Source organism: Homarus americanus, unplaced genomic scaffold (assembly GCF_018991925.1).
Source record: "Homarus americanus isolate GMGI-L3 unplaced genomic scaffold, GMGI_Hamer_2.0 scaffold11302, whole genome shotgun sequence".
Taxonomy (NCBI): Eukaryota; Metazoa; Arthropoda; class Malacostraca; order Decapoda; family Nephropidae; genus Homarus; species Homarus americanus.
In genome coordinates this window covers 78,418-88,202 of record NW_024736744.1, presented here as the reverse complement: position 1 = coordinate 88,202, position 9,785 = coordinate 78,418, and positions in this window count along the sequence as shown.

Genomic DNA, 9,785 nt, shown 5'->3' with positions numbered 1-9,785 from the left:
CTCCCAGGTACACCTCTGAGACTCCCAAGTACTCCACTGACATTCCTGGTACACCTCTGACACTCCCAGGTACATCTCTGACACTCCCAGGTACACCCCTGACACTGCAGGTACACCTCTGACCTCCCAGGTACTCTTGTGACACTCCCAGGTACCTCTGACACTCCCAGGTACACCTCTGACACTGCCAGGTACACCTCTGACCTCCCAGGTGCTCCTCGACACTCCCAGGTACCTCTGACACTCCAGGTACCTCTGACCTCCCAGGTACTCTTGTGACACTCCCAGGACACCTCTACACCCCAGGTACACCTCTGACACTCCCACACCTCCGATATTCCGGTACACCTCCGTTATTCCCAGGTACACCTCCGATACTCCCAGGTACACCTTTGAGACTCCCAGGTACTCCACTGACACTCCCTGGTACACCTCTGACCCCAGTTACACCTCTGACACTCCCTGGTACAACTTGACACCCCAGGTTCACCTCTTCACGCCCTGGTTCTCCCCTGACACCCCAGGCACACCTCTGCACACTCCCAGGTACACCTCTAGACACTCCCAGGTACACCTCTGACACTCCAAGGTACACCTCAGGCGCTCCCAGGTACACCTCTCACACCCCAGGTACACCTCTCACACTCCCAGATACTCCTGTGACACTCTGTCTTCTCTGACACCAGGTACACTCTAGACCTCAGGTACACCTCTGACACTCCCAGGTACACCTCTGACACTCCTGTACACCTCTGACACTCCTTGTACTCCTCTCTGACACCCTGGTCACCTCTGAGACCCAGCAGCTCACCCTCTGACACTCCCAGGTAAACCTCCGATACTCCTAGAACACCTCTTACACTCCCAGGTATACCTCTGACACTCGCAGGTCACCCCAGACACTCCCAGGTACACCCTCAGACACCCCAGGCACACCTCTGACACCCCAGGTACCTCAGACACCCCAGGTACACCCCACACCTGCCATGTACACCTCACACTCCCAGACACCCTGTGACACTCCCTGGTACTCTCTGACACTTATGCACACTTCCAGACACTCCCAGGTACAACTCTGACACTCCCAGGTACACCTTTGACACTCCCAGGTACTTCACTGATATTCCCTGGTACACCTCTGACACTCCCAGGTACACCGCTGACACTGCCAGGTACCCTCCGACTCCCAGGCACACCTCCGACACTCCCAGGTACACTCTCACACTCCCAGGTACACCTCCGTCACTCCCAGGTACAACTCACACTCCCAGGCACACTTTGGACACTTGCACACCTTTGACAATCCCAGGTACACCTCTGAGACTCCCAAGTACCCACTGACATTCCCTGGTACACCTCTGACCCTTGCACACCTCCGACACTCCCAGTACACCCCTGACACTGCCAGGTACACCTCTGACACTCCCAGGTACTCTTGTGACACTCCCAGGTACACCTCCGATACTACCAGGTACACCTTGAGACTCCCAGGTACCCACTGACACTCCCAAATACACCTCTGACATTCCCAGCTACACCTCTGGCACTCCCTGGTACAACCTTGACACCCCAGTTACACCTCTTTCACCCCTGGTTCTCCCCTGACACCCCAGGCACACCTCAGACATTCCCAGGCACACCTCAGACACTCCCAGGCACACTCTCTCACACACCCAGGTACACCTCACACTCCCAGATACTCCTGTGACACCCCTGGTTCTCTCTGACCCCAGGTACACCTCAGACACTCCCAGTAACACCTCACACTTACAGGCACTGACACTCCCAGGTACACATCTGACACTCCCGTACACCACTGACCTGCCAGGTACACCTCTGACACTCCATGTACACCTCTGACACTCCCAGGTACTCACTGACACCCCTGGTACACCCCTGAAACCCCATACACCCAGGGGTACACCTCTGACACCCCAGGCACACCTCACACACTCCAGGTACACCCCCAGACACTCCCAGGTACACCCCAGACACCCCAGTACAATTCTCACACTTCCATGTACACCTCTGACACTCCAGGTACACCTCTGAACTCCGTACACCTCTGACACTCCCAGGTACACCTCTGACACTACCAGGTACACCCTGACACTTCCAGTTACCCACTGACATTCCTGGTACACCTCTGACACTCGCAGGTACACGTCCAACACCCCAGATACACCTCTGACACTCTCAGGTATATCTCTGACACTCCCAGGTACACCTCTGACACCCCAGGTACACCTCTGACACCCCAGGTACACCCACGATACTGGGTACAACTCTTAATCCCAGGTACACCTCTGACACCTGTACTCCTCTGTCACTCCCTGATACACCTCTAACACTCCCAGGCACACTGGCTGACACCCAGGCACACTCTGGCACTCCCAGGTACACATCTGACACTCCGCACACCTTGACACTCCCAGGTACTCCACTGACATTCCTGGTACACCTCCTGACACCCAGGTACACCGCTCACATTCCCAGTTACACCCCTGACACTCCCTGGTACAACTCTGACACCCTGAGGCACACCTCTGACACTCCCAGGTACACCTCCGATGCTCCCAGGTACACCTCACACCCCAGGTGCACCTCTGACACTCCCAGGTACATCTCTGACACCCCAGCACCTCTGACACCTGCGAGGTACACCTCTGACACCCCAGGTACACCTCCGATACTCCCAGGTACACCTCTGACACCCAGGCACACCTCACCTCAGGGACCTCCCACCCCTGATACACCTCTAACACTCCCAGGCACACTGCTGACACTCCCAGGTACACCGCTGACACTGCCAGTGCACCTCAGACACTCCTAGGTACACCTCAGACACCCAAGGACCTCTGACACTCCCAAGTGCACCTATGACACTCCCAGGTACACCTCTTACACCCCAGGTATGCCTCTGACACTCGCAGGTACACCCCAGACCCCCAGGTACACCTCAGACACCCCAGGCACACCTCTGACACCCCAGGTACTCCTCAGACACTCCCAGGTACACCTCTCACACTGCCATGTACACCTCTCACACTCCCAGACACTCCTGTGACACTCCCTGGTACTTCTCTGACACTTCCAGGCACACTTCAGACACTCCCAGGTACAACTCTGACACTCCCAGGTACACCTTTGACACTCCCAGGTACTCCACTGATATTCCCTGGTACACCTCTGACACTCCCAGGTACACCGCTGACACTGCCAGGTACACCTCCGACTCCCAGGCACACCTCCGACACTCCCAGGTACACTTCTCACACTCCCAGGTACACCTCCGTCACTCCCAGGTACAACTCTGACACTCCCAGGTACACTTTGGACACTCTAAGGTACACCTTTGACAATCCCAGGTACACCTCTGAGACTCCCAAGTACTCCACTGACATTCCCTGGTACACCTCTGACACTCCCAGTACACCTCCGACACCCCAGGTACACCTCTGACACTGCCAGGTACACCTCTGACACTCCCCAGGCACTCTTGTACACTCCCAGGTACACCTCCGATCTCACCAGGTACACCTTGAGACTCCCAGGTACCCACTGACACTCCCAAATACACCTCTGACATTCCCAGCCACACCTCTGGCACTCCCTGTACAACTTGACACTCCCAGTTACACCTCTTTCACTCCCCTGGTTCTCCCCTGACACTCCCAGGTACACCAGACATTCCCAGGCACACCTCAGACACCCCAGGTACACCTCTCACACACCCAGGTACACCTCTCACACTCCCAGATACTCCTGTGACACTCCCTGGTTCTTCTCTCTGACACCCAGGCACACCTCAGACACTCCCAGGTACACCTCGGACACTTACAGGTACACCCCTCAGACACTCCCAGGTACACATCTGACACTCCCAGGTACACCGCTGACACTGCCAGGTACACCCTGACACCCATGTACACCTCTGACACCCCAGGTACCCACTGACACTCTGGTACACCCCTAAACTCCCAGGTACACCTCTGACTCAGGGGTACACCTTGACACTCCCAGGTACACCACACACTTCCAGGTACACCCCAGACACCCAGGTGCCACCCCAGACACTCCCAGGTACAATTTCACACTTCCATGTACACCTCTGACACTCCCAGGTACACCTCTGACACCCCAGGCACACCTCTGACACTCCCAGGTACACCACCTCTGACACTACCAGGTACACCTCTGACACTTCCAGTTACTCCACTGACATTCCTTGGTACACCTCTGACACTCGCAGTACACGTCCAACACTCCCAGATACACCCTGACACTCTCAGGTATATCTCTGACACTCCCGTACACCTCTGACACTCCCAGGTACACCTCTGACACTCCCGTGCACACCTACGATACTGCCAGGTACAACTCTGACACTCGGTGTACACCTCTGACACCTTGGTACCTCTGCCACCTGACACCCCAACACTTGGTGTGCTGACACTCCCAGGCACTCTGGCACTCGCACACATCTGACACTCCCCAGGCACACCTTGACACTCCGGCACTCCACTGACATTCCCTGGTACACCCCTGACACTCCCAGGCACACCGCTCACATTCCCAGTTACACCCCTGACACTCCCTGGTACACCCTGACACTGGGGTACACCTCTGACACTCCCAGGCACACCTCCGATGCCCCAGGACACCCCTGACACTCTGCACCTCTGACACTCCAGGCACATCTCGACACCCCAGGCACACCTCTGACACCTGAGGCACACCTCTGACACTCCCAGGCACACCTCCGATACTCCCAGGTACACCTCTGACACCCAGGTACACCTCTGACACTCCTAGGGACTCCTCTGTCACCCCTGATACACCTCTAACACTCCCAGGCACACTGCTGACACTCCCAGGTACACTGCTGACACTGCCAGTACACTCAGACACTCCTAGGTACACTTCAGACACTCCAAGGTGACCTCTGACACTCCAGTGCACCTATGACACTCCCCAGGCACACCTCTGACACTCCCAGGTACACCTCAGACACTCCCAGGTACACCGCTGACACTCCCAGGCACACCTCTGACACTCCCAAGCACACCAAAGACACTCCCAGGTACACCTCTAACACTCCTAGGTACCTCTGTCACCCATGATACATCTCAACACTCCCAGGTACACTGCTGACACCCCAGGCACACTGACACTCTCCAGGCACACCCCAGGTGCCCCTGCAATTCCACTGACATCCCTGGCACACCCCTGACACCCTAGGTCACACCGCTGACACTGCCAGGACACCTGACCTCTGCACACCTCTGACACTCCAGGCACACTTCCCACTCTGCACACCTCCGACACTCCCAGGTACAGCCTCTGACACTCCCAGGTACACCTCTGACACTCTAAGGTACACCTCTGACACTCCCAGGTACTGAGACTCCCAAGTACTCCACTGACATTCCTGGCACACCTCTAACACCCCAGGCACATCTCTGACACCCCAGGCACACTCTGACACTGCCAGGTACACTCTACACCCCAGGTACTTGTGACACTCCGGTACACCTCCGACACCCCAGGCACACCTCTGACACTGCCAGGCACACCTCTGACACCCCAGGTACTTTGTGACACTCCCAGAACACCTCATACACCCCAGGTACACCTCTGACACTCCCAGATACACCTCGATATTCCCAGGTACAGCCTCTGATATTCCCAGGTACACCTGATACTCCCAGGTACACCTTTGAGACTCGTACCCACTGACACTTGGTACACCTCTGACATTCCAGTTACACCTCTGACACTCCCGGTACAACCTTGACACCCCCAGGTTCACCTTTCACGCCGTGTCTCCCTGACACCCCAGGCACACCAGACACCCAGGCACACCTCAGACACCTGCTCACCTCTGACACCCCAGGCACACCCCAGGCACTCCCAGGCACACCTCCCACACCCAGGCACACCTCCCCACACCCCAACACTCCCCTGACACCCCCTGGTTCTCTGACACTCCAGGCACACCAGACACTCGCACACCTCTGACACCCCAGGTACACTGCTGACACTGCCAGGTACACCTGACACTCCATGTACACCTCTGACACCCCAGGTACCCACTGACACTCCCTGTACAACCCCTGACACCCCAGGTACACCTCAGACACTCCCAGGTACACCTGACACTCCCAGGTACACCTCTGACACTTGTACTTGACACTCCTGTCACCTCTGAGACTCTACACTCTGACACCCTGGTACACCTCCGATATTCTAAATCCCAACACTTGGTAAACCTCCGATACTCCTAGGCACACCTCTTACACCCAGGCATGCCTCTGACACTCGCAGGTACACCTCAGACACCTAGGCACGTCCCACACCCAGGCACACCTCTGACACTCCCCAGTGCCCTCAGACACCCCAGGGCACACCCCACACTGCCAGGCAACCTCTGACACCCTGCAGGCACTCTCTGACACCTGGTGCACCACTTCAGACACCCCAGGCACAACTCTGACACCCCAGGTACACCTTGACACGCCCAGGTACTCCACTGACATTCCTGGTACACCTCTGACACCCCAGGTCACACACACTGCCAGGCACACTCCTGACCCCAGGCACACCTCCGACACTCCCAGGTACACCTCATACTCCCAGGTACACCTCCGTCACTCCCAGGTACAACTCTGACACTCCCAGGTACACCTTGACACTCCAGGTACACCTTGACAATCCCAGGTACACCTCTGAGACTCCCAAGCACTCCACTGACATTGCCTGGTACACCTCTGACACTCCCAGGTACACCTGACACTCGTACACCTCTGACACTGCCAGGCACACTCTGACACCTACCCTTGTGACACTCCCAGGCACACCCGGACACTCCCAGGTACACCTCTGACACTCCCAGGTACACCTCCGATATTCCCAGGTACACCCCATTCCCAGGCACACCTGATATCCCAGGTACCTTGAGACTCCCAGGTACCCACTGACACTCCCAGGCACACTTGGCATTCCCAGTTACACCTCTGACACCCCTGGTACAACCTGACACTCCCGTAAACCTCATTCTGGTTCTCCCCTGACACTCGGTACACCTCAGACATCCAAGTACACCAGACCACTCCCAGGCACACCCCTCTGACACCCAGGCACACCCCAGGCACTCCCCACACCTCTCACACCCCCAGGTACACCTCTCACACTCCCAGACACCCTGTGACACTCCTGGTTCTGACACCCCCAGGTACACCTCAGACACCCCAGGTACACCTCGGACACTTCCCAGGGCACACCAGACACTCCCAGGTACACCTCAGACACTCCCAGGTACACCGCTGACACTGCCAGGTACACCTCTGACACTCCAGTGACACTCCCCAGGTACCCACTGACACCCTGGTACACCTCACACACTTCCAGGTACACCCCAGACACCCCAGGCACACCCCAGACACTCCAGGTACACCTCACACTCCATGTACACCTCTGACACTCCCAGGTACACCTCTGACACTCCTGGCACACCCCTGACACTGCAATTCTCTGACACTACAGGTACACCTCTGACTAGGCACACCTCTGACACCCCAGGCACACCCCACACACTTCCAGGCACACCCAGACACTCCCAGGAACACCCCAGACACTCCCAGTACACCACCTCCATGTACACCTCTGACACCCCCAGGCACCTCTGACACTCCCAGGTACACCTCTGACATCCCTAGGTACACCTCTGACACCACCAGGTACACCTCTGACACTTCCAGTTACTCCACTGACATTCCCTGGTACACCTCACCCCAGGTACACGTCCAACACCCCAGATACACCTCTGACACTCTTGCATATCTCTGACACTCCCCAAGCACACCTCTGACACTCCCAGGTACACTTGACACTCCCCAGGTACACCTACGATACTGCCAGGTACAACTCTGACACTCCCAGGCACACCTCTGACACTCCTTGGCACCTCTGTCACCCCTGATACACCTCTAACACTCCCAGGTACACTGCTGACACTCCCAGGCACACCTCTGCACTCCAGGTACACCCTGACACTCGCACACCTTGACACTCCCAGGTACCCACTGACATTCCCTGGCACACCCCTGATACTCCCGGTACACCACATTCCCAGTTACACCCCTGCTGACACCCTGGTACAACTCTGACACCTGGAGGCACACCTCTGACACCCAGGCACACCTCCGATGCTCCCAGGTACACCTCTGACACCCCAGGTGCACCTCTGACACCCCAAGTACACCTCTGACACTCCCAGGTGCACCTCTGACACTCCCAGGTACATCTCTGACACCCCAGGTACCTCTGACACCTGAGGTACACCTCTGACACCCCAGGTACACCTCCGATACTCCCAGATACACCTCTCTGACACTCCCAGGTACACCTCTGACACTCCTAGACTCCTCTGTCACCCCTGATACACCTCTAACACTCCCAGGCACACCGCTGACACTCCCAGGTCACACCGCTGACACTGCCAGGTACACCAGACACTCCTAGGACACTCCAGACACTCCAAGGTGACCTCTGACACCCCAAGTGCACCTCTGACACTCCAGGCACACTCTGACACCCCAGGTACACCTCAGACACTCCCAGTACACCGCTGACACCTGCAGGTACACCCCTGACATCCCAAGTACACTCTGACACTTAGGCACACCTCACACCCTAGGTACTCCCTCTGTCACCCATGATACACTCCTAACACCCCAGGTACACCGCTGATACCTCCCAGGCACACCTCTGACACTCGCAGGCACACCTCTAACACTCCAGGCACACCTTGACACTCCCCAGGTACTCCACTGACATTCCCTGGTACACCTCTGACACTTAGGTACACCGCTGACACTGCCAGGTACACCTCCGACTCCCAGGCACACCTCCGACACCCCAGGCACACTTCTCACACCCCAGGCACACCTCCGGACACCCCAGCCTGACACCCCAGGCACACCCCTGACACTCTAAGGTACACCTCTGACACTCCCCAGTCACACCTCTGAGACTCCCAAGTACCCACCGGACATTCCCTGGCACACCCTAACACCCCAGCACATCTCTGACACTCGGCACACCTCTGATACTGCCAGGCACACCCTGACACTCAGGCACTTTTGTGACACTCGGCACACCTCCGACACTTGCACACCTCTGACACTGCCAGGCACACCTCTGACACTTGGCACTCTTGTGACACTCCCCAGGAACACCTCACACACTTACACTTCTCTGACACTCGAGGCACACTCTGATATTCCCAGGTACAGTCCCTGATATCTGGGGCAAACCTCCTGACACCCCCAGGCACACCCTGACACTCCAGGCACCCACCGACATTCCCCTGCACACCTGACACCCAGGCACACCACACACCGCAGGCACACCCGACCTGCATCAACTGACTGGCACAACTCCCCACTCCTGCACACCTGTCACCCCAGTGCCACTCTGACACATCCCAGGCACACCTTGGACACTGCTGCACACCTGACAATCCCAGGCACACCTCTGAGACCCCAAGCACTCCACTGACATTCCCTGGCACACTCCTGACACTCCAGGCACACCCGACACCCCAGGCACACCTGAAACCCCAGGCACACCTGACTCAGGGGTACACCCTGACACCCCAGGCACACCACACACCTCCAGGTACACACCCCAGACACCCCAGGCACCCCAGACACTCTGGTACACTCACACTTCCATGTACACCTCTGACACTCCAGCAATACGCACTGAACGAAGGCTACTGA